The 26,244-nt window shown below is 31.1% G+C and overlaps 1 protein-coding gene across 5 annotated transcripts in view; it reads left to right on the plus strand.

Moving 5' to 3' along the window:
• Positions 1-26,244, plus strand: part of LOC107436625 (multidrug resistance-associated protein 1) — a 158,432-nt gene that overhangs the window by 26,807 nt on the left and 105,381 nt on the right. The window contains exon 1 of one of the 5 annotated variants that reach the window (XM_071178172.2): positions 9,943-10,283. The exons of 1 other annotated variant lie outside the window; for it this stretch is intronic. The gene's annotated coding sequence lies outside the window, so the exon portion shown is untranslated. Of the gene's footprint in view, positions 1-9,942; positions 10,284-10,382; positions 10,476-12,869; positions 13,026-26,244 lie in introns of those variants that run through there. 3 more of the 5 variants (XM_071178180.2, XM_071178174.2, XM_071178173.2) reach the window with 3 other exon arrangements.

Raw genomic sequence — 26,244 nt, forward strand, 5'->3', positions numbered from 1 at the left:
CGTATATGGGTGATTCTCACGAAACATAACAATTCGGACCAAAAAATTTCTTCAAATTTAAAGTCTTCAGAATAGTAATCTAAAATTTTTTTTGTATACTTCTTTAGCTACACTTATTAATATCTTATAGACAGCAGTGTAGTTTATTGACATTTGCTCGAGAAAAAAAATAAAATAGAAATTCACCAAATCTTGAATGCCAGGAGAATGACATGTTACCTTAGAAGTTAAAAAAACAGCCATTTTAAGTAAATAGTAAGTAACTCAACTTAAGCCTTTATGTTAGATGGACCATAAATTGCTTAAATTAATTCTTTTTATCCACTGTAGAAAGAAACAAAGAAATTTTTGTTGCTGATAAGTACAGAATAAAATTGTGTATAATAATCAATTATTATTTAATAAATAAATAACTTTGATTACATCCAAGCATATTACAATCATACATAAACTAGGTATTAGGTCAATATTTGCTTTCCCTCTTTACAGTATTAGCAGTTAAAAAGAATTTCTGGTAACACTCCAATGTCCTGGGATTCATAAGCCAGGAAAATGACAGCCAGGATAATGACAAATTCGCCATTTTATAGCATATAACTTTACTTTAATTTAATATTTTGGCCGAAGACGTTTGTATTCTGCAGAAAACAACAGTAATTCTTAAAATAACTCAGATAAATCCATGTAGTTTTTGTTATTAATGATTTCAAGAAGCCAGGAAAATGACAGCATAAAAACCTACTCACCTAACATAAGATATTGATTCCTGGCGCTATCTATTTTGGTTATAAATCACTAAATGAAAGTAGCCAGGAAAATGACAGATTTTTATGGGACAAACAAATTATTGTCAGAAAAAATTATTTTAAACGAAGTTTTAGTAAACAATACCCTCTGCGTATACTCTAGAAATGGTTACATAGGATAAGATTTAAAAAAATTAGATTTTGAAAAATGTATAAGAAGTTTTGAAGCTAATTATTATTGGAAATATTGTTTGTGACATGCCAGGAAAATGACATTTTGATATTCAATTAAATTTTTTAAACGGATAACTACAAACCCTGACCTTATAATTTGTCAACGAAACAAGGCATTGAACAGATACTAACAAATTCAAAACTTTTTCCAGAGAAGACTCTAAGACCAGGTAACTCAGTGCATTGTTAGATGACTTCCTATTGTTAGGTAGTAAGCTACTGTTACCAATCAATCGAAATTAAAACGATTCAAATCTTATTTTTAAAAAATATCTATGAGATGTTCCTTCACTGGTTGGTTTACCCTATATCAGGGAGGGGCAAACTTTTTTGATCGAGGGCCAAAAATCGAGAAAAAACAGTTAGGTGGGCCAAGTCAAAACTTCTAAAAAAAATATGATATACGTTTTAATTTAGATATTTGATGAGATTAATGAAACTGGTATTTCATTTCCTTATATTGGTTCCAAGTGAGATGTGCTAATTTTAAGGAACGAGGCTAACAATTCTAGTTGTTCAAACGAAAAACAATTCTAGTTGTTCACATGACAAAGATCTGTCCAAGTCCATTTATCATTGAACGCATGGCACTCTAAATCAACTTAGGGTTTTTTAGTAACTTTTTGGGGTTAAAAAAGTTTACAAATAAGTCAAAAAAGCACTAACCATTTTATAAATTTTATAATTTCACAATTATTTACATTACGTGTGCAATTTTTCCATACCCAATAAATGTTAGAACTCACGCCGGCAGAAAAATCCACTCGTTGGAGCTCAAAATGCGCAATCTGCCATACGTGAAGTGCAATTCACCTACAGTAGATTCCATATGTCTGCTCCTCGAGAAAGACAGACCCTCGTTGGAACCAATCTACGTCTATTCTATAAAGAACTTCTACTTTCAACATTTTACCAATTGAAGCTGTCTGTGCTAACTATTTCCATCAATTTATGCTTTGTAGAACAAAAATAGAGAAAGTAAAAAGGTCATCAAAACTTTGTAAAAAAAGAAAGAACAAAAAAAAACTTTTAACAAAGTAGACAAGAAAATGGAGTTAAAATTCTTTCCGCGGGCCGGATAAAACCTTCCGGTGGGCCACAGTTGGCCCACGGGCCGTAGTTTGCCCATCCCTGCCCTATATCGTCTTAATCTTAAAAGAAATTTCCGGAAGTGTTTCGCAGAACTATTTTACCAACTATTTAATTAAATTTCAACATTTTTAAAAATCTTATTCTTTACCCTTTCGCGTTTATTATTTCCTCATTAATATACTAATCAATTTTTTTAGTACCTTAATTTAGGTTTTCTTTAAAGTAAAGTTCCTTTCTAAATTATAGTCAAGCTTTTTTTTAAAGACTTATATTGCTCCAAGGGATCTACTCAATAATTTCGCTATTTCCAGAATGAAATCTGTTTGATCGAAACATATTATTCCTTGAAAATTAAGACGAGGAAAAAATTAACTTTTATTATTTATCTAAGCTTATTCCATTTATAACGGTATTAAGGTTAAGGATATGCGATGAAAGCCCAGTTTACTATTATACTATAAATGCATTAAATCATGTAGCTTAAATAATTTCTTTCAAGCAAATTATTTAATAATTTTAAGCAAATAAAGGTGTAAAAATAAACTCGATTGAAAGATTCCGAAAGTATACCCTAAAATATATGTAGAATAAACTTTGAAATCGATATATAAAAAAAAAAACCTTTTCAAACAACTTCGAGTAGGACAGGAAAGCTAACTTGTTTTAAATAGTTGTTCTTGTAACTATTTAATTTCGATTCCTGGTGCTGGGGGACGTTCCATTTTCACATTCGACTTTCGAAATTTCAATTGTAAACGGAATTTTTTTATGTCCTTAAATTAAAATGTTAAGGCTTGCAGCAAAAAAAAATTGTACTGCATTGATTTTTTAACAAAGCAGTGAATTATTAATTTTTTCAATCTAAGAACCTGTGCCTATAACTTATGTAAAACTTATTTTAATATCGAGTGAAATAATTTAATATGTTGTGTAACTAAATGGATAATCCCTAGAAACTGAATTGAAATATAAAAACTTCATTGATTTAAAAAAATAATAGATAATAATAAAAATAGACATGTTTTGAGCGTACAATAATCAAAGTCACAAGTTATTCAAGCCTGACAAGTCGAATGGGCGATTATATTTGAATGCTCGAAACTTGTTAACTTTTACTACCCACTTCATATGTTTTGAAGCCAGTTGACTTTTTATTGTCAGTTATACTGTTTTACAGTTGGGTCTTGATCATTATTTTGATAAGGATTTTACACTCGTTAAAGTAAACATATGCATTTTAATATTTTAACAGGATTCATGTGGTCTTTAAAAACGTAAGAACATCAATATTGTAAAAGTTATATTTAACTTAAAAATTAAAATTTTGAGACCAGATATTTTCAGTTAATGAAATTAAATATTTTATCTTTTAAGTTTTTGTGCCCCTATTTCAGTATCTTAAGTATTTTACAAGCTCTGTTTAGAAAGAGAGTATCAGATATACATAAGGACAAACAAAAATAATCGTAGGAGCATTATTTGATGGTAAATGTAGCTTATCGTAATTGAAGAATATGCTGTACGGCACTTAATGGTGAATTTGCGAAAGTAAGTTTCAGAATGTAACGAAACATGAGGATGCTATTTTCTAATCATCTTTATCCAAAGAAAACCATGAAACCTAAATATCAAGCAGAATGAAGCGATTTTTTAAACAATTAATCATACAATATGCAACATATTATTTCAATATCTTATTCCTAAACATAACATATTTCAATGTTTTTAAAATGCCACTAAACGTTCAACAATTCCTTGAGTTATAGAAAAAAGAAATATCGTAAATTATAGAAAACTCTGTGAATGTGCAATAGAATTACTATACAATCTGCATCTTATTTTTCAAGCACTTTTTTTCCCTTCAAACTTTCTTGCCTAGAAGACTCGATTAAAGCTGTAAAAATGATAATCCCTAAAATTTTGTATATAGCTATAATAAGTTATGTTAATTTGATTTTAGTATAAAATCCTCGAATAAATATAGCAAAAAGAACATAATCTAAATAATATCAGATAAAAAGTTCATGTGTTTAAATTCTGAAAACTCAGAACATAATAAATAATTTATAAATCGATTCAAATTTTCTTTTCAAAGGGGATTAAAATAATTTTTTTTTTTGCTTTTTGGACAGAAATCAGCTTAAAAATTGTCTATTGCCTAGAAACTTCTAGATATTTTCTATTAACAATTAATAAGACCTCTCCAAGCAATCACAGAACTTTATTTCAATTTTTTTACGATCAGATTTTGGTTGCCTAGCAACCTAGTAAAATTAAGCATTCCTCTTTTGAATTAGTCAATGGGTTATCTTAAAATATTCATTTGCGCAGGCGACTTTTTTTGGCGGTTTTCTGGACTATCGCCAAATATATAAACCTTCATTGCTACCCAATTTACCACCCAATTTTTTTAAAATTTTGTCTACCGCCCCTAATTCAAGTGTCTAGATTCCAAATATGTAAAAAAAAAAATATATGTTTATTCAGAGAAAGTACGTTTTTGTGTCTGATTTCGTAACTTAATTAATAGTTAGCACTAACTAATTAACATATTTTAGGTCACCCCCAGAAACCATTAAGATTGATACTTAGTTCGTGAAAATCCGATGATTAGAACGAAAGTTATTCAGGGTGATATCTTTTTTTCTTTTGCGGACTGTACACGCAAAACGCGCACAATGGTAACAATACAAACACGTACAATGATTTTGCTCAAATTTTGTATTTTGCCTTGTAAAATTATGTTCATTTGAAGGATGTAAAAAATTCGATACCTTACCATTCAAAATTTTTTCGACCATTATCAAATAAAATAAAACAAGATAATTCATATTTACTACATATTATCTTCTTTACGTGGAATTATCTTTAAGTAAACGAATTTTACAGTTGTGTGCAATATTTTTTTAATTCGCTTAAAAAGTTCTCGAGATGTAGCAAATTACGCAAAAAATAAAGTCATCATTAACTTTGGACTGCTCTCCTGACCCTATTTCCCAGATTGCGGCTACCTCGTATATTTTGGGGGTCTGAATCCGTCTCCCAAAAAATAGTACGTTTATTCTTTACTTTACTTTATTTAACAAAAGCTGGGCCGCGCAGAAGACCCATATCCCATTCATCGTGAAATTACAGTAAAATTAGAAAATGAAAGCAGTTTGTATACAGAGTCTCTGGGGTGACTGATATTGTAAAGCAAGCACCAAAGATATTGTAAGCTTGTTTAACTAAAGCAAGATATTGTAAGCTTGTTTAACTGAAAAGAAAGTGAAAATAATTCTAAGCAACTTGCTATAGTAAAGATGGCTGTGTATGTATTGTCCACATGAGGTAACAGGTTTGAATTTCAAGGCTATAGAAAAGATGGCTGTGAATCTATTGTCAACATTAGGTACTAGGTTCAGATTTCAAGTTTGGTATAGTAGTTGAAGCAGTTGAGATCTGTTGATGTTTTGAACTATTGCTGTGAACTATTGATGTTAGAGTTGGAGATTTTTACTTATGTTGATAGTTTCGGTACGAGGCGTCAGAGGTGAAGTGTGCAGCTATTGGTCTAAGGTTTTTGTCTTTTTTAAAGTTTTCAAATTTAAATATTTCATTGAAGTTAGCTGTATTGCAGTTGATAGCTTTGTCATAAAAATCTGCATTAAATTTGTAAATATGCTGAGAGAGAGTCGGGATTTTGAGATCTTTGTGGATGTTTGAGTGAACCATCTGGCACAGGTGATTTTACGGAGTATTTTGTTTTGACACTGGTTCAGTTTCTTCATTAGATGGTCTGGAATTGTGGCCCAAGCAGGAGAAGCATATGTTAGAATGGGTCGGATCATGGAAGTGTATAGCAGTTTCTTGTTTTTAAGTGAAATATTCCGGTTGTAGATGAGAGGTTGAATTACATTTATTGCTGTATTGGCTTTGTCTATTGCATTTTTTATGTGGTCGGTCCAGGTGAGTTTGCTGTTAATGGTGAGTCCGAGGTACTTTGTTTTATTTACTATTGGAATATCAAAAAGCTTTGGTTTGCATTGAGGAAGTATTTTGATTCTTCTTTTTTGTATGACTATGATCTCAGATTTTTCGGCATTGACGGCTGTTTTCCAATTTCTGCACCATTCTTCTATTTCATAAATGTGCTCTTGTAGTTTCATGAGAGCAAGGTTTGGGTTTCTGGATTTTATAATAATACTAGTATCGTCTGCGTAATAGGCTGTAATACTGTTGAAGTCTGTTTTATTTATTGGGATGTCATATGTATAGAGAATATAAAGTAATACGTTTATTCAGAGAAAATACTTTTTTGTGTCAGATTCCATAACTTAAAATATCGCCTGCACTTATAAAAGCTGAAATACTAAAAATCATAGTTGAGGTTTAAAGCAGAGGAATAAATCGATGAGGGAAATACTTGCAACATGAGGGTTATTCCAAAGTTAAATCAAGTTCTTTTTTAAGGTTCTATAGTAGAAATTATCCATTATAGAGTAGAAATAGGGGTTGGAGATATGCTTTTTTGTTACAAGACCTGACGAGAGAATTTTTCTATTCATTTTTCTCCCTCATTTTCCCGTCGAAGCGTACATTTTTAGTTCCCGAGTTACGATTTATTAAACTGCGGACAAGATTTTCTCTCTATGTGTCATCATCTTCAAATTATTTGGAAGGAAAAAAAAATCCCAGATTTCTTCTGTTTTTCCAGAAAAAAAAATGGGTCCCAAAATGTGGATTCGTTTTAAGCTCCACAAAAAAAAAAAAGAGAAAAAAAATCAGAATTGTAGGGAAAAAAATAAAAACTTCCGCCTATTCTATTGTCTGGACTCAAATTAATTCGGAAGAAAATAAAATGAATGTTAACATTAGATAAAGAGGATCGATATTTTGATCGATTTTCTGATTCTGAATCCTTTTCAATTCGCCCCCCCCTAATAAATGCGTGCTGTGAATTCGATCCTAGCAACTTTCTTCTATGTCTAAAGGTTTCCAACAATGAACGTGATATCATGAAAGGGGTAAAAAAAAATACCTAATGGTTACAATAACCTTGTCTTAACTGTTTGACTAATACAGTTTCTTATATTATTGATCGCCAGGACAGCTTTTTGTATCTCATCTCTACAGGAGTCACCGATAGGTAAACTCTTTTTATTAGTCTTATTAGATTATCCAAACAACTCTTGAGTGTGCCCTATAATCCCGGAATATTGGACGCAGAGGGGATGTTAATATGAACACCCATATAAAGTGATGGAGCATAAAATTATAATTATCAGGTGATACAGCTCTATCAATGGGTTCAAACACAAATATTGGGGGTATCTCATTGGAAGGTCTCAAAGATGTACAAAATGACGATAAGAAAAAAATACAATGGCATCTTAACAATTTTTTTGAAGGAAAAAAACAATTTTTTTTATTATTTCACAAGGAACACCTAATTTACAAATTTTAAGTTGAAATTTAAATTTTTTTATGCATAAAAAAACATTTAGTTTACCATCAGTTGACTATCCCGGGTGATGAAGGGGAAAATAGGATAGTTTTTAAAACAAAGTGATACCACATTATTCTATGTAAATTCAGCAACTATCGTAAGTACAATTACACACAAATATCTATGCAGTCCAACAGAAAAACTCGCAAATAAAATTTGGCAAACTTTCAATCACATTAGATTATTATTTTTTTTGCTTCCGACCTAGTCAAAATGTGATAAAACAAAACGTACTGACGCATTCTGCTACGCCCGAGTTAACTCGGGATAATAAATAGTTGCAGTATATACATACCCGAGTTATCTCGGGATAATAAATAGTTGCAGTATATACATACCCGAGTTATCTCGGGATAATAAATAGTTGCAGTATATACATACCCGAGTTAACTCGGGATAATAAATAGTTGCAGTATATACATACCCGAGTTAACTCGGGATAATAAATAGTTGCAGTATATACATACCCGAGTTAACTCGGGATGATAAATAGTTGCAGTATATACATACCCGAGTTAACTCGGGATGATAAATAGTTGCAGTATATACATACCCGAGTTAACTCGGGATGATAAATAGTTGCAGTATATACATACCCGAGTTAACTCGGGATGATAAATAGTTGCAGTATATACATACCCGAGTTAACTCGGGATAATAAATAGTTGCAGTATATACATACCCGAGTTAACTCGGGATAATAAATAGTTGCAGTATATACATACCCGAGTTAACTCGGGATAATAAATAGTTGCAGTATATACATACCCGAGTTAACTCGGGATGATAAATAGTTGCAGTATATACATACCCGAGTTAACTCGGGATAATAAATAGTTGCAGTATATACATACCCGAGTTATCTCGGGATAATAAATAGTTGCAGTATATACATACCCGAGTTAACTCGGGATAATCACGGAAGCGGTAAAATTTGTTTTCAACAGGTGATGGAAAATAGAAGCACATATAAATGCAATTAATTGTGTGGGTTTGTAGACATAGCATTTTATTGAAGTTATCGGTTTTATAAGTAACAAGCAAAACAATAAATGACATAATTATTGTAACTCATTTAGACGACATCATTGGAAATTATTTCCTCATGAGTTCATTGGAAGAATAATAATACATTTTTTGAAGTCAGTTTTTTTTTTCTTCAAGAAAATTAAATAACTATAAAAAAAATAATAATTCGAAACATATTCAGCATTAGAGATTGCACTCGAGTTAAGTATAGTAAAAATTTTACGAACACGTAAATAGTTTAAAAACCCTGATAAATAAAATATTTTTATCATCATTTTGTAAAAATATCCTACTTTTAACAAAAGCTAATTTAAAAAAATTTTACTGAAAATGTAAGTAAATGAATGGAAGAAGGATGTCTCCACTTGATAGCTAAGTTTTACGTCCATAACTAACATCCATAACTTCCTTTCGAAACTTTTTTTTTTTTGTTTTAATTTAGTTTAAAAGATATTAAAATATGTTTATATCGTCATGCAGTAAATTTCCTTCGAACTATATCTTATAAAATATTTGTAGTATTGAATATTATACGGTTTTTATATCATTTCGCATAAATGTTATAATTGTATGTTATAAATGTACCCTGCGGGAAATGAAATTCTAGCACAAATAAGAGAAAAATAGCACCAGATTTAGGATGAATTTCGAACCCACTACCCCCATTTATTAGAGCGTTTCGCGAAATCACAATTATTCTCGATGTATTCATGATTTTCGTTCTGTTAAGGCCCCACAGTTGACTGATTATAAAGACCCAGTTGAAGTAAAGCATCACTGACTGCGGTCAGTGAGCGGGTGGGTGACCATTATATCAGTCTGCGTAGGGAACGAGAGTCCTCGTTAAATTGTTCTACCGTAAAGTGTTCGACTAGAGCAATAATTGAAATTTTTATACAATTAATTTGTATGTCATAAAAGTAGACAAAAAGTTACATATTATTATTTCAAGTACTGATATTTGGAATAACTCGAATGAATCCAACCACGATGAACAGCCTGTTTTACCACTACTCCGTCATTTTGAACACGATTCAGAAGACAAGGGAGCCTTCGTGGAACTAACCCGCATTTGCGAAACCAGCATATACGAACACCCTTACGGTTAGCCTCACGGCGGATCTGTCTCTACCCATTCATTATATTTTATGTCGGTGCGGAATCATCGATCTTATTGGAAGGAGTCACAGCAGCTCTATCAAAGATTTAGCAATAATAAAACTATACATCGCCGGCTAGGCGGTCGAACGGTTAGCGAGCCTGATTAAGAAGCTGCGGGTTCGAATCCCGCTCGCGGTCCACCCTATAAGCGGTTATCTGTGGCGTGGGTAATGTTGCTCGCCTGCGTGACTTAGGTTCACAGGTGTCCACTGGGTAACTTCCGGCATCTTCACAGGCTAAGGACGTTCAGTGTCTGCCATTGAAAAAAAGACCTGGGTGGCTCTAAATTTCAACGCCTTCATCCTTAAGATTATTTGGCAGAAGAACAATCCTTCATGATCAGAAAGTCACTCTTCAGCAATAACTTGCATGTTTTGTGGAAAAATTGTTGCAGCTAAATAACTGTTAGCAAAAAAAGTGTTCTTAAAATAATTTGTCGAAAAACGTTTTGATAGATTTTGGCGTTTTTCTGGAGAGAGGCCAATGTTTTCGAAAATAGATTTCTTTCGAAAGTTTGACTTTTATTTCTTTCGGTAAGTCTTTCGTTTCATTTATTTATTTTTTGTTGTATTTCATGATTAAACATTGTTAAAGATCGTTTCAGTCAATCGATTTGAATGCCTTTTCTTGTTTCTAAAACTCGTGCAGTGATAAGTGTGTTATGAAATGATAACTTTAGTCCTGGCGTGGTTTCAACCCTTTGAAACAAGTATTTATTTTATGAGGTAAGCGTTGCATTATTTGAATCTGTACACATTTATTGCAGTGAATGGAAATTACTTTACGTGAATTTTTTCTTCCTTTGTAAAAAGCTACTCTGTCAAAATCAGTCATGTTTCAGAATGTTTTGTTTTAATTTTTTTTTAAAGATAATTTCAGCTTTGATGTAAAAAAATTTTATTGTTTACAACCAAATTCAGGTAAAATTTCTTTTCCGATTCTGTCAATAGATGAATTAGTTTTTTTTATTTTGTATGCTATTGGTGACTAGACTAGTTTTGATTAACCTAAAAATCGGAAGTTGAAAATTAGGATGCTAGTTAAATTTCTAGTTGACTATAATGTCTATTACTATTTCTCTTGGTTGTTTTTGTTTGTTTCTTTTCGCCTATTCAGTAATAATAGTTTCTTGAGGCAAAATTTAAACTGAAAACCTCAACTTTTATTTTTAATTCGACACAATTTTTTTTCTCTCTTCTTCAGGGTGATAAAGGTGGCGAAAAAATTATAAATAGGGATGATTTCCCTACTTCCCTTAACAATTATTTTGAAGAAAAAAATGCAAAAAATCAACCTATTTTTTTATTCGATCAATAAATACAAGGCACTAGAACAAAACATAATACACAAGTTCTAAGTTGACATTTTAAATTTTTTTTTAAGTTTAAAAATTATTTAATGTAGCATCAGTTTACTATCCCAAATGATCCGATTATGCATGTAGGTGTTCTAAATTAAAAGTTCCCATTTTAATTTAGGACCAGACATTTTAAGATGCTTTATTTTATGTGTATTTAGTTTTTGGAAGTCATAAAAATGTGTTTGTTAAAACGATTGCATATCTTTAAAATGCTTTATTTTATGTATGTGAAGTTCGATTTTAAACAGTCTGACATGTGGCCAAATACATTTCTGCATGCTATCAAGACGGCACACTTTAGTATAAAGACAAAAAGTACTAAAGGAATAAATTCAGTCATGATGTGATGTTTAAGAGCTTCCCTCATTATCCCGAGTTAACTCGTGTATGTATAGATTGCAAATATTTATTATCCCGAGATGACTCGGGCATAACGAAATTCGTCAATTTGTTTTGTTTTATCACGTTTTTATTCGGCCGGAAGCAAAACAATCTGTCGTGATTGGAAGTTTGCCACTTTTTGTTTGCGACTATTTGTGGGACGTGTTTTGTACACACACGATGGGTGGATGAATTTACATAGAAAAAAAAAAAAAAAAAAATGGCGTTCGCGAGCGAAAGTAATGCAGAGAATTTTTCAGATCATGGAAAATATATAAAGACTAATATTTAACGTTTTTTATTTGCTATGATCACTTGCGATAGTACACTGATGGTAAATTAATAATTTTTTACGCGTAAGAAATTAAAATTTCAACTTAGAACTTGTGTTTTAGTTCCTTGTATTTGTGAATGAAATTTTTAAAAAAAATAGGTTTTTTTCCTTCAATAATATTGGTTAGGTAGGCGGTTAAGATTGTTTTACGTTTAAATGAAGTGTGGAAAAGAGATTTCCTTTTTACGAAGCATCACCATTATCTGAAATGTTTGTATAGTTGCTGTCAAACGTTTTCTTGCATTCGATAACACTCTCTCAGGATTTGAAAATACACTTCATAAAATTGTGGATCAACGTGTTTTTCATTAAGCCACGAATTTTGCCCCTTCTAATGATCATGTGAATCTCCTTTATTCATTTTTAGTATCAAACCAAGATTTCAACTTCTTTTATTGTCGTTCATTATCGTTTGAAGTTTTTACCCTACAAAGTATTATCTGAAAGAATTGTCATAATTATTTTAAATCTCATTATGACTTTGTTTTTTAAAGTGAATGGGCACTAAAATATTATGTAAGCGGAGCACTGGTGGCAAGATTCAGAAGAAGGAATAACTTATTGAGCCATTTCTTTCTCTCGTTTCTTTCTTCTTCTTTTTTTTTTTTTTAACCACTAAGAAATAAACTTATGAACGCTTTACGCTCTAACTGCGCAGTATGTTCATTTAAAAAAAAAAAAAAGTTTTTTTCTCAGACTTTTAAAGCTACTCTCAATCTCCAAGGTACGAAGATAAATGTTTTTTTTTTTTAATAAAAGAAAATAAAATGGCGCTAAAAACAATCTTTGTTTTTAATTTTAATCAGAGCTACTACTTCTACCAAAATGAACATAGTTAAACTCCTCCCTATTATATTATTTTATAACTAAACCCTATTATATTATTTTTATCTCTATACATTTTTAATATTTTTTTATTAAAAAGAATTATCCTTGTTTAAGTGATGAATCATAGACAAAGCATTAAAAACAGGCTGTTAAAAAAATTAAAAAGAAAAAAAAATCTTTTATTCTCTATATAATAATGTGAGGCAACGATGCATTGTTTTGTGAGGAGGAAGTAACAAGAAGAAAAACTGGACTTGAAATGAAGAGAGAGGAAAAGAGTCGACCTTGAAACGGTAGACTCCTTCCAACAAATATGCACATTCTGCCGGTTCATTTAAGAGAGGTAAACATGGCGTGGAAGGAGACAGAAAAGTAAGTAAACGTTTATTTTTAAAACAAATATTGATACCATGTTATGAAAATTATTATGGAGTGGATATAGTGCTTTAAGAAACGTTCTGCATGACTCTCTGATCGAACATGCCGGCAGATGGATTTCACGCATCATTTAGATGCGATTTTTATTTTAACATGTACTGCCATTTTATTAGACTCTCTAGAAGAGTCTATGTAAATTCTTAATGATCATTTTATACTATACAGCTTTATTATTTTTACGCGGTTTTTACTTGTTTACCTAAGTGTATCAATGGGGAGACGATATATAATATAAATGAGACGATATATTGTGCAAATATAGAATATTTATTTACTAAATCAGGTATTGGTATATTAGACTCAATTATGAGATGCACTCTAGTGTTTTAATAATGGCAGGTTTTGCACGAAATTACAGGCATTTAAACATGGGTTTTTATTCTGGAGACTTTTTATATACACATCTTATTTTGTATTTATTTTTAACGTATTACATTACAATGTTAAACAATTCATACGTGAAAGTAAACCAGTCTGGTCAAAGCTGATAATTCACCTGATAATTAAGATTTTACATGGAATCTTAGAGTGCATCTAATAATTTGGCCTGTGAATTAAGTGAAAATAGAGTAGAATCAGAAAATATATACTTGGGTTAGTTGAAATACACTGGAGGATTGAAAAAAAAAAAAAAAAATCTTTTCGAACTCATAGGTGTTACAAAAATTGTAGCTGATTTTATTTATATTCATTGTTCGACTAGTTTTGTTGATTACTAAATTATTTGTTTTGTTATACGATTCAAGGTATAGTGAAAAAGTATATCCTGCGAATTAATTTTCTTCTTTTTGTTCATCTAAACCAGGGGTTTCCAACTTAATTGAGGCCACAATTAAAAACACAAATCAAATGGCGGCCGGAACTTTGTCAAATTTTTATGTAGGACTCTTTTATGTTTGAAGGAACATTAAATATTACTGTCGTAGTTTTACCAAGTTGTAGAAAACAAAAGTATTGAATTACAAATTAAAATAATTAGATTTTTGAAAATATTTAATCGTCATTCATAATATTTTTAAAAATACTAAATAAAAATTCGGGCTACAATAATTTAATGTGCACCTATGTATTAAACAATTAATGTGAAACAGATATCTAATTGTTAAGGCATTAAAACTTACATAGTAGTACACAAAATATTCAATGAATAAATTGAGGTTTGTCTGCTGCAACTACCAGAGAATAGATATTTACATTTTAAATTAACAAATGTTAAAAAGTTAAATCGGAGAATTTCTTCGATAAAATTTCTGATACGCACATGCTAAGTTATATTCACAAAATACAAAAAAAAAAATGAAATAAAAAAGAGCAACATACACGATTATTTTTGTATTTGAATAAATGTTTTCTTGGATGCAAAACCTGAAAAATGAATTTCTTTGCACCGTTGGTATGTTAAGTTTCATAGAAACGAAGAAATTAGGTTTTTATAAACGAGAAAAGTATTTTAAAGCCATTTAGATTTTTTACGAAAATTGTCCGCAAAAAATGGCAACTAATATATTTTAGTTCGAGGGCCACAAAAAAGGCTTCGCGGGCCGACAGTTGGAAACCCCTGATCTAAACCATGTGAATACTTTTTTACATTCATATTTTGATAGATCCTATTAGGTATTATTTTTGAAAATTAAGAATATTATAGTTCATCGTGTATTTTTCTATTATAAAATAGCATTACAATACAATATCATTATATGAAAACAAAAATATATGCAATTGCTCGATTTTTTTTTCTTACTGCGTTTATTTAAAAATGGATTAATTCTACAAACAGCAACTTGTATCAACTTTGTTTTTAAAATAAAGTTCATATTTTCAATGTATATCAAAATAGTGACGGGAAATGAAAGGATTTGAAAGATTTTTATTTTGATATGGCTTTATTCGAACTTTTTTAAGTTAATGTTTGTTGAGGATTTATAATACCAGATGGCTCTGAGCGCAAACAATTTTTTTATTATTTTTTCTTCACTTGTTAAGTTTCAGTTTAGATTTAACCACTGAACCACTATGAAATAAAATCCTTTTTATTATTACAATTTGTGTAATTATTGTTGAATTCGAGTTACAGTAAAAATCATTTACCGGTTTCAAGCATACTTCATAACCGTGACTCAAAAATGTGCTTCATAAAAATTATTCGTTTTTTTATTTTCCTCTGCGAAAAATTCGTTTTTTCTTCCATTTTTTAAAAAAATTATTTCATGGAAAAGTATGTTTTTTTCTTTTTTTCTGAAGCAATTTTGAAACAGGATTGCGAGAAAGTTTATTTTATAGCTGTTGAAGTGGCAGAATTTTTTCGGGTTTTCTGCGACATCTAGTACTATCTTTCTGCAAGATACTTTTATTAATAACAACATGTTTTACTCATATAAAGTAACGGAAGCGTCAACTTCAAAAAAAAGCTTTTTGGATAAAATATTTTTTTTATTTGAATATTATGAGTAATATTCTCGCATTTTGTTGGAACACACTAATTCTTTTTTTTTTTTTTTTTTTTTTGCATTTTGTAAATTATCATCACATTAAAAAAGAAAATAAAAAATTGTGAAATTCGTAGCAGTAACAACTACCAAAAATATACTACTGATCCGACGGCGAAATCACGCGAGTTAAGACTCTTTTTAAAAGGGTGTAAAAGTTCGTGTTTTCATTTCGAGATTCAGTTGTTGTTATAAATTATATCGTATTAAAAATATATAATTTTTGAAAACTATGTGGAAATTAAAAGTACTTACTGTAAAAAAAAAAAATAAAAAATAATATAGAATGAAAATTTCTGTCTAAGAGAAAACCAAATTTTTTACTTTATTTTTCATTACACTCTCCAATGAGAATAGAAAAGTCACAAGCATTGCCCCCCCCCCCACTCAGATGCGCAAGAAAGACATCTTTTGAATAAAGAAAAGATAAAATCTTTCTAAAATTTCTGCACCAAAAACCTTGGGAAGAAAACCAAAATTATTTACTTCCCAAAGGGAAAAGGTCAAGATCTCGATATCGTTCTGGGACCCTGTCGCCACAATTCAACCACGGGGGTTGAACATGGCCGTCCAACTTCTTAGCCTTCTCATTCTGAACCAAACACAAAAGACAAGGGAACTGCAAGATTAGGAAAAGGGAGTTTCGTGGAAGGATCGCAGGATATTTTGTATTGATTTTTCATACACAAAATCAACAATGCAACATTATTTAATTTTTCGTTTATTTCTGTAAAATTATTTAAAAACTAAACTAAACTCAGTGGCGCGACAACCCATAGAGAGTCAAGGCCTACTGCGCCCATCTCAGTTTTCTTGACCTTGGGCTCTGGGGTGCTGGAGCAGACGTTCCGGTTAGGTGGTCAGCCGAATGCGAAACCCCCAGTGTTTAGTTCCCATGGATGCTTGGTACTCATTTGTCAACCCACTGAAGGGATGAAAGGCCGAATCAACTTTGCTCGGTCCGAGGATCGAACCTTAAAATTATTTTAGATCCTGGATTATTAATATTTTATTAAATTATTTCAGTAAAATATAATTATATAATAAGTATTTGATGCCAATAAAAAAGCTTAAAAAGAGTATTTAAAAAAAAAAAAAAACTTTTTATAGAAAATCCCATTAAAATCAAAATTGAATAGCCAAATTGAAGAATTCTCTGACAACCCTTCTATAATTTATGCAAACAAGCTGCTTAATAAACCAGTTCTTTGAAATTTGGAGATCCATTCTTTAAAGGAAACACTTTGAAAGATGCATTCATTTAAATCGTAACTCGAACAATGAGCAGGGGGCGAGCTCATATGATCAGAAAGTCGCTTCCCCGTTCGTGGTTGCAGGGAGAAAAGTATTGAACCAAGCAGACTCCTCAATTCTGCTTTTAACATGTAAAGTCTATGGCGGGCTTGTCATACTTTGAATCGATTTTTCTTGTTTAAGAATCGGAGTGATCAATTCAAAAAAAAAAAAAAAAATGCTAATAATTTTTTCAATCTTTCCTATCCACGAAAATGTTAGTCAATTATTTTTTTATATTGATTGCTTTTTGTAATATTGCCTTTGAAACTCAAGTCACTTTCTACCTTTGAGTAAGGGAGGAAGGCAACTTCCACCCCCAAGTTCATTTTCCAAGAGACGATTGCGGTCTAATCTTCTCCGTAGGTGGTCTTGCTCCTTCCTTCCTGGTCTTACTCTGTTCAACTCTTTTTGAAAATCTTTTTCTCTCTCTGTCCTTTTAAGGAACTGATATGGGGAGCGTTTTAAAAACCGATAGCTTACTTTTTATTTATAAGCTTGTAATTTATTATGAAAATTATATTCGCTGATAATTCGTTCATTCTATATACATTTTATTTAGTTCATTCTATATACATTTTATTTAGTTCATTCTATATACATTTTATTTATTATTATTATCATTCTATATACAAGTAATAATTTTCTTGTTTTTATTCATTTTGAGAGTGGAATTTATTTTTTAAATACATTATTCCTCTTTTTTTAAACTTTTTTCCTTGTTTTTTTAAAGATATTTCAGAATTAAAGAATTTATCTTCTGAATAAAGTGAGATTAATTAAAATCGAGACAATGACATAAAGATCTTCCAATATGCTATAAAGCATCACAGAACTGCAGTTTTCCTTTTTTAAAAAAAAAATATATCCTACATTTATTTGTAGGTTTAAAAAAACATTTACATTAAAAAAATTTAAAAGGTTGCAATTTTTCCATTCCATAAATAGTTTTAATTACTCCAATAGCTGGGATAGTTTGTTTTTCCACGGTAAGGAGAAAAAAAAAATAGCTAGTACACAAGACCACACATCATCCAAACATGAACAGGCACTTAGCCCTGTTTAGCCCGTGCGACGAAGGGGGCACACGTGGAAGTTCATTGACAAGGGTCATGAAACTTTTTGAGTCTATCTAACCATTTATGTTATTAATTTTAATCTGTCTTTATTATTTTATGAGTTATTAAACATCAAAATGGGTCCGGGACTTTATAAACACCCCGTATTTAAGTTTAAATCAAATTTACACAGTAAGCAACCATAGTTACTTAAACAATGGATTAAATGTCAACATAGTTTTTTAAAGTGGTAGAATTTAATTAGTTTCAAAACGGCGTAACAATCTTTAAAAAAAAAATTGAAAAAAATTAATTAAAATGAAAAAAACGGTTGTGAAAAATATTTGTATTTGAATTGTAATTGAAAGAAAAATAAAATAAGTAATAAAAAAATAAAATCTTGAACTCCAGGTGTTACTTTAACATAAAAAGTTTTACAAATTAGCAAATCAATTAAAAAAAAAAAAACTAACAAACTTTATTTGATTTATAGAGAAAATATAAATTTATTTTTAATGTTACTTTATATGAATTACTTTCATATGGCTACATAGTAAAATTTTATAAATTTAAATATTCTGGTTATTATTAGTTCTCTTAAATAATCAAATCAAAATAATAAACAATTCAAGATATAATTAGAAAAAAGTGCATGTTAAATAAAATGATAAATCCATTTTGAAAATAAATAAAGCCGTTTTAGAGTTAAAAAAGTTTTTTTTTTTTAAGATTTTCTTAGAACGAGAAAAAGCATAATATAAGATGTTATCTTTTCTGATGTTCTTCTGGTATCTTTTGAAAGCTAGTTGACCCCCGCAGGTTGCAATCCCCCTTTTGTGACAGTCGATTAGTTTCGGGTTACTTAACACCCCGGGAAGTACCCCCACCAAAAATGTAGGGAAGACAGGGAGGTGCATCCATGTTCGGGCCGAAGGGTCTTTCTTGTTACAACAGATAAACTCCTTTTTTACATTCAATTTCTTTACTTGAAATTTTTTATTGGGTGGATCATGATTGACACTCAATGACTTCTCATCCCCCCCACACGAAAGGGCCATTCTCACAGGATGTCTTGCAACATGTGAAATAATAGCATTTGAAACCTGATGGGGTTCACTCGCGGGTCAATAATTTTCATCTATACCTTTCGTCTGCGAAAAATCTCATTCACTGAGAATGATCCTTAAGAGGCAATCTTAATGATAAACGCGAAGCAATAGGCGATCGAAATGGACTGATCGTTAAGACACTGTTCCCAGCAGATCACCGAAGTCAAGCATCACTAGCTGCGGTCAGTGTGCGGGTGAGTGACCCCTTTGATCAGCCTACGTAGTGACCGAGGGTGCGCTGCATCGGTCCTCGTTCTATCGTAAAGTGCTCGACTTCACGCGCACCTACCAAAGCAGTTATAATATGTACCATATGAAATCACAATTTTACCGGATACCCGAGAAAAAGATTAGTTTTTCATCGGATGTCCGACAAAATTGTAGCATATCTTATCCAGGGTGCGTAGCGTTTGTAAAAAGTACTTAAAGGTGCTTTTTTGGGGATTTCGTTTTTAAAAGCTTTTAAAGGTGCTTTTTTCAGCTGGCGTTTTTAAAAAGTGCTTTTTTCCGAATAACTTTTTTTCTTTCCTTCAGTGATATCTGGTGGATCCCATGCATTTCACGAAAAATGGGGAGTTTGCTACGTAATCATTGACGCGTCGTACCCATGTTATGACTTGCGCATGCGCACACTTGAAACCGAAACCCGAGTGCTCCAATTCGGATAGAGAATATCAGATCCGTATGAAATGTTTTTCTTTTTGATTTAATTTATTTTTGTTCTTGTTTATTTTATTTTACTTCTAACACTTTTTTTGACGTAGGGGGTAAGGGTACTTTTATTCTGAGTTCAGGGTCAAGTTGAATTCACTCAGTGATGCGGGAAGGTACTGATTGTTTTGATTTAGGCCCGTTTCTTTTTTGTTTTTTTTTAACGCTAAAACTGTTTATAAAAAGTTTTTGTTTTTCAATAATATCATTGATTGAATATGAATTTTTTGAGTGCTTGAAAATTTTTGTAAAGTGCTTGAAAAGTTTTTAAAAAGTGCTTATTTTTGATTCAAAGATTTGGCTACGCACCCTGTTATCCATACATATGTTGACGTGTGTGCTAAATGTAAAAAATAGCTTCTAAAAGTTTAATCAAATTGTAAAGCAACTGAGAGAAAGACAGCATCAGATTTATGATGAACCCCCCATTTATTAGAGCGCTTGGCGAAGTTACAATTATTGTCAATGCTTTCATGATTGCTGTTATTTAGGCCCCACAGTTGACTGATCATAAAGACGCGGTTCCCAGAAGAACACCGAAGTTGAGCATCACTGGCTGCGGTCAGTGTGCGGGTGGATGCCCGCTTTGATCAGCCTATAAAGGGACCGAGGGTGTGCGGTATGGGTCCTCGTTAAACTGTTGAGTGCTCGCGGTGAGATTCTAACACTCTCATGGTGAAACTCTGCTGCATTTTGCAAGATATTCTCCATTTCAGGCTTCATTTTCCATCCCCTGAAATTAAAAAAAAAATCGATCATTTTATAATGGCCAATATAGTCAAGTAAAGAGTTCTTTATCAGAAACTAGCTATTTTATCATGGCCATGTAAAGTCGTTGAAAATTCTTTTGCATTTTGTTAATGTATAGTGTGCTTAAATATATTTAAAGTTTAAAAGTACTTAAAAGGTTTTTGTTGAAAAATTTGGCCGCGCACCCTGTAAGGCAGTGTCTTGGATATATTAGAAGATATTTTTCACCAATAAATGGGAAAAATATCATGGCAGTCGAGTTCCCATGTAACTGAGCAGAGGAAAGTGTTGGAGAGGATTATATTTCTGATATCGTAGAAAGGTAGGTATTAATACCCTTCTCTTTTAACATGGTTGTGAAAGATGCCTATTTTATCACCGCCAGACAAAATTTCTTTATCTTCATTGAATCAGATAAAATACCATTTGTTGTTATGTGCAACTTTGAAGGTATTAAAAATAGTGCAATAAATCAAAGCACCAGGAAGTAAACGCCTCTTTTTATCCTTCGTGCGGGGTGAAAATCAATGAATCAGTACTAAGAAATCGTGCACAATGGTTGTATCAATATGTCACTTTAATCCCATCAGAATTTATCTACATTAGTTTTTAGTATGCTTGCAAGATTTTTAAATTAGGCAGTTGTTAACAAAATAAGACAAAGAATTATTTATTGAGTCTCGCCTTCTAATAAATCGGTCATAAAATAGTTCAGAGACTAACTTTTTTTCTTAAAATTCTGAAAATGTCACTTACCTGGTTTTTCCATGAGCGACACTGAAAACGGCCCCCTTCACTGAATTTTAGAAAAGGAATCTTTCTAAAGAGATTTATGACACTATTTCTATCAGAGAATTCTGTATCAATCCTATATGTTGATTTGGGAAACAAAAAGAAAGTTGTTAGTTTAATGAATGAGACCTCAAGTATTCTAGAATTAATATTTATTATGGGTAATATTTTTAATGATCTTTTTTTAACATTCAAAAATATAATCTTTTGTGCTTTAGTTGTCGCAAACAGTTTTATAGACTCTTAAAACCAGACTCGTTTTTGAGGTTTCATTTTCTTTATACATTATTGTTGTAATTTGCATTCAATATGTCGCCATTTTGTGGAAAATTATTTTTAAAATATAAAATTTTTGTCGTCGGCTGCTGTAAATCAATTTTTAGGTTTATAAATCTTTTTATGCTTTTATAAACTCATTCATTTATCAAGGTTGCCACTCCACAGGAAAAACCATGGAAAATACAGGGAATTTAAAAATCACCTAAAATAACAAGGAAGATACAAGGAATTGTTAGTTTTTCTTTACCAACTGGGAAGATACAGGGAATTTTGTTTCTTATATTCGTCTTTTAAAAAATGGTCACCACTCAAAGCCCATTCTATAGCCTATTTAAAGATGATATTTCAGCTATACTACACTATTTAATTTACATTAGCATTATTTGTTTTTAAATATGTTCAGCTGTACCTTTTTTCCTCGTAAGTTTCTCCCGTAATTAAATTTAATACAGTTAGAGTACACTATAGCTCACACAAAATCACAGTGTGTTTCCTCTTAAGGAAAGGTCTGTCAACACATTTTGTGAAAGATCCGGTTTTTGTAAAATTGTGAAAAAATGACTCGTAATTTATGAATATAAAATAAGCGTCACATTCTTTCAACCTGCTTTTATGAATTTGTGCAAATAAGGTCCGGTTATTGCAAAAAACTTTTTCAAAGAGTTTTTAAATTGTAAATAGATACAAGATTATGCTCAGTACTGTAAAATTATAATAAAAATAATTAAATTTTCAAAAATAAACAGCAATTGCTGCTTTAAATTTAGAGATGCAACATACAAATATTTGGTATTTAGCCTGAACGCATTTCGGACGAATAAAGGAAGAAGCGTCTTGCCGAAGACAAAACTTAATTCGTTTACATCCGTCTTTCGCCCCTTTATTCGATTTACAAAACAATAATGAAATTTGTCCGATTAAAAGAAAAATTGAAGTTTTTATGAAACGATATTTTGTGAAGGGACCCTAAACAGATAATATCTAGAGGGCGTGTCCTAGCCATCAATTCTATCATTCCTTATTCTAAAATTGTGACAGGATAAATTGTTTATCAATCTTAAAAATAATCGTTTAATACAAATGACTTTGTATTAAATACATTATTAAATGAGCGGTCATTGCGAAATTAAAATATTAAATGACTTTTCAAAACCTATCGAAAAACTTTTTTTTTTTTAATATTCGTCATTGAACAGCCGACCCAATTTTTGGGTGGACGACTACTCATGTTCCACTCCGTAGCCTTGTCATTTTGAACCCGATCCAGAAGACAAGGAAACTCCTGGATCAGTAGTCCCCGAGATATTGATTTGCTATGGGAACATTTTGGACTTGGTGACTTAACAGATTGAACGTGCATCGGTCACACACGGGAAGTCTTCGACTGGCGGGGATCGAACCCACAAACTCTTGGACATGGGCCCTACCCTCCAGGCTTTCCCGGTCTAAATAACTTTTTAAGAAAAATAACCATTATTACTTACATATTACTTATATAAAACCATTTGTGAAAATAAATAAGTATAAACTTACGCTCAATACAATAATAATAAGCGTTCAGATAAATCAGATGAATAAAGAAGGTATCGCTAATATTTTTAGAAGTGTCACTTCATTTTTCAAGGAAAATCTTATAATAATAATTTTAAATATATATGAAAGAACAATATATGTAAAATATTGCAATAGTGTAGGGGAGAGGGGGGCACTTGTGAACAGGGGGCACATGTGAACATGGTATGTTTTACCAATGTGATTTGAAATAAAAAATCTTGAAAAATTTTCAATTGATGGCAGTACTAGTCCTACCTCTCTGCGAAACTTTCAGTACAATGAGACATTTTGTTGTTCTATTCTGACAATTTCTTTGTATCAGTTGGTGTTGTATATATTATAATCACTAGCTTCTTCAAGTGAAAGCATAGTATAAATCAACTAATAAACTGAAATGAACTATTGCAGACCATTATATGAACATTCAGGTAAGTTTATGACGATAATTTTTTTTTTTTACTCAATTAAAAGTTCTTTATTTTTCAAGTAAGGTTTAAGAAGGATGATGGGACACTTGTGAACAAATCATCTGGGGCAGATGTGAACAGTTCACATGTGCCCCTACATAGTATTAAGATTATTATCCTCATGATATTATAAGTTTAAAAAATATGTATGCATTTAAAATTATTATTATTTAATTTTCCATAATTAATTTATTATTTTTTTCTTTAAAAAGTTTTTTTTTATTAAATGGTTGATCGCGCATCACGCATATTAACTGATACACCTGAGAAAGATAGAATTGCTAAACTACAGATGAAAAGATAGAAAAATGAAAAAAAAAGCATGAAAGATTATCAGAGAGGAAAGAAAAAGGCCCATTACAACTCCTGAGGAACATGAAGTTGCGAAAAACCAAACAGTGAAAAAATTATTGTACAGCTGAAAAATTATTTTCTTATTGACAGTACTGTTGTACAGTTTAAATTCGCATAGTAAGCTACAACCCCTTCAGTATAATACGTATCTATATCTGTCATATTAAAGATTTTTTTCCCTTGAAATATGATGATTGCTTTGTGTTTTTAATCTTGTTCATATGTGCCCCCAATAGGGGCACATGTGAACAATTGAAGTCATTTTTTTAAAATATCATAAAGTAAAAAAAATATTTTATTAAAAAATCTCAAAAAATTCCATAAGACGAAGAAAAGACTACTTGAACTTCTTTACTGTGAGAAATTGATGATATTTTTTGAAAAATGAAGAAATAAAAAAAATTGTTCACATGTGCCCCCCCTCTCCCCTATATATGTTTCTATTGAAATTTACTAAAATCTTAGTAATTATTAAACTTTTGGTATTTTTTTTAAATTGTTCCGATTTCTCGTAAAATCCGCCGACATTTTTAGATGAAATAGAGGTTCTATATAAAATATTTCTATTAGCAAATTCACATTATATTAAGTTTGACACACATTTCAGCTCTCTCACGATTTTCATGTGTATGCAAAAATATTCATTAAGGATAATATTAAATATGTACGGAGTATTCGATTCATCATTTAAAAACTAAGTCAGTCTACACATTTTTATGCATATTTTTTTTTATTGTGCGGTACAAGCTACTTGTATAATGTACTTCGATAAAGCGAAAAATATTCAACCCTAAATAATTTCAGAAGAGCAATCAAAATATTATATTTACATTTTTATCGGTTGATGTTGTCGTAGGCAAAGGGGGTGCGATTGTTCTCTTTTCCAGTGGCGCCATCTATGGCCATGAATTCTGCCACACCCGTGCGTCACACCGTTTCTTAAAGGGTACCCATTCACACATCCATTCATTCATCCTCATGTCGTCATTTTGACCTGAACTAGAGAACCATCTTCAATTCAGTACCCCCAGAGGCATCATTTGTTATGCGAAAATGAAGGACTTTGTGACCCAAAACATTTAAAGTGCAGCCGGTCCCCATTTACTTGACAGGGAGTTTTCGACCGGCGGGATTCGAACTTCCACTCTCACGAGTCCAGCGCCCAGCCAACAAGGAAAGGCCCAGCCGGCCTTACATTTGTATCTACTTATCATTTGTGACTGATATTCTCAAGTGAAAAGAAAGTTATAAACTTTATAGTTTGAAACTATTTTATTTGATAATTATAATAGGATATTCCTATTTTAACAGGGCAAAATACAAAACGAAACATTACAAAAAATGATGTTTCATTAAAAAGTTTCATTCTTGATTATGTGAATTCATTGCTAAATATTTATTGTAAACATTTGTAGGTTCTACTAAAAGTTGACACATTCAATGTCACACTCTTCCTTCCATCTTTTAGTAAAACTTTTACTTAGAGAACTTAAACAATAAAAAAAGGGTAACCTAAAAATACATAACTAAAAAAAATGATCCATCATTATATTTTTAACGCAAACAATACTTTAAAAAAAAAAAAAAAAAGCTGGAAATAAATAATTTACAGCACATTTAGCCTGGGTCTCGTTCGGCGCTCCTGTCTTCCCCCTCCCCCTCCTGACCAGAAGTGTCACATTTAATTTAGCATTACTGGCGTCAGTAATAGTTGGGCAATTTTTTACGGCCTTCGAGATAAGCACCGATATTAGTTCGTTAACCAAAAATGATTATTAACACTAATAATGTAGTGTCGTTACTCATTATTTTCGAGAGTTACAACTAGCTCATTTTGGTTATTGGTACAAATTGAGAAAAAAAAATCTCTATTAATGAAGATTCGTGTATATAAACTGTAAAAAAATTGTCATAGTGTTATTGACGCCAATAATGTTTCATTAATTTTGGTAATGGAAACAAACTGAAAAAAATTTTTTTTTTTTTTGTGGACTATATTAATGGAGAATAGGTCTAGAAAAACAATCCTCTTTGACTCAAATGTTAATTTTAGTAATGAGTTCTACTCTTTATTACGTTAATTGGTGTTTTTTTTTATTTTTAATAAGTATACTAATATTGGTACCAAGACGGTGGAATTCATCGAAATGGAGAAAATTGTTGATTAAGGTAATTTTAGACTATCAGCAGTTGGATCTCAAGCAATAGTATTATGTCAAATATTATTGTATATAATTATCTTTATTTTGAAGGGACGAAACTTCTAAAGACATATTTTGTTTAATCTTATAACGTAAAGC

This window comes from Parasteatoda tepidariorum, chromosome 1 (assembly GCF_982258835.1).
Source record: "Parasteatoda tepidariorum strain Cologne lab strain chromosome 1, Ptep-v5.0, whole genome shotgun sequence".
Taxonomy (NCBI): Eukaryota; Metazoa; Arthropoda; class Arachnida; order Araneae; family Theridiidae; genus Parasteatoda; species Parasteatoda tepidariorum.